We start from the raw sequence: 1,262 nt of genomic DNA on the forward strand, positions 1-1,262 counted from the left end.
TACAACCTCAATTTAATGTATCTGTCTAGTGATTTGAATGGTAGAATGATAGGGAGTAAATATTTTGTAAAAAATAATGTAATTCTGTTACCATTCTTTTGGTGTTCATATCCAGACACATTTAGACATAATTATTCCTCAGACAGTTTTTCACTTAGGAAGTCATTAATTTTTCTGAGATGTTCCAGGTAACTGGTTATTAAGCAAACTCTTTCAACCAATTCAAGAATAATAGGCTTTAACTGGCTTTTTGTTCTGTGGTAAGTGATAAGACTTCATTAGAGGTGTAAGAAAAGACAACTGCAACATCCAGATCTGTCTAAAGTTTTAAAAATCTTTTTAAGGCTCTTTCTAACATCCTTCTGTGCCACCATAATGGTGCGCATGAATGTCCTGGCAGATGCTCTCAAGAGCATTAACAATGCTGAGAAGAGAGGCAAATGCCAGGTTCTTATAAGGCCGTACTCCAAAGTCATCCTCCGGTTTCTCACTGTGATGATGATGAAACATGGTTACATTGGCGAATTTGAAACCATTGATGATCACAGAGCGGGGAAGATTGTTGTGAACCTCATGGGCAGGTTAAACAAGTGTGGAGTGATCAGTCCCAGATTTGATGTACGACTGAAAGATCTAGAAAAATGGCAGAATAACCTGCTCCCGTCCCGCCAGTTTGGTTTCATTGTACTGACAACCTCAGACGGCGTCATGGACCACGAAGAAGCAAGATGAAAACACACAGGAGGGAAAATCCCAGGATTCTTTTTCTAGGGATGTAATACATACTTGCAAATAAAATGCCTCAATGGGAAAAAAAATAATAAAAATCTTTTTAAGATTTTTAAGATTAAAGATTAAATCAATGGATTCACTAGCAGAAACAAATGAACTATGTATTTTAACCACCAAATATTTATTTTATATTTTCTCTCCTATCAACACCTTATTCTTTTCATTGAAATTAATAAAATGGAGAAAAGTACAAAAGTTATTCAGTATTCTATACCCTCTCAAAATAGCCACTGTTAACATTTTGGCATATTTCTTTCCATTCATTGTTTAAGTTTTAACTATAGGATTACATTGTGTACATAATTTTCTCATAATTTTTATCTTTTTTTCACTTAACATTATATCATAAAAATTGTTTTTATGATAACTTTTTGTGCTATTTTAATAATTACAAAATATTTCATTATATCAGTAATTCCTATAATGTATTTAACAATTGTACTTAATGTACATTTATTTTTTGGTTAACA

At 32.5% G+C, this 1,262-nt stretch overlaps 1 pseudogene; it reads left to right on the forward strand.

Annotated features, from left to right (window-relative positions):
• The first annotated feature begins 375 nt into the window (after positions 1 to 375).
• LOC114221576 (small ribosomal subunit protein uS8 pseudogene) lies at positions 376 to 732 on the forward strand (annotated as a pseudogene).
• Positions 733 to 1,262: the final 530 nt, after the last annotated feature.

This window comes from Eumetopias jubatus, unplaced genomic scaffold (genome assembly GCF_037043125.1).
Source record: "Eumetopias jubatus isolate StellerSeaLion01/CBP00866 unplaced genomic scaffold, mEumJub1_p1.0 scaffold_13, whole genome shotgun sequence".
NCBI lineage: Eukaryota > Metazoa > Chordata > Mammalia > Carnivora > Otariidae > Eumetopias > Eumetopias jubatus.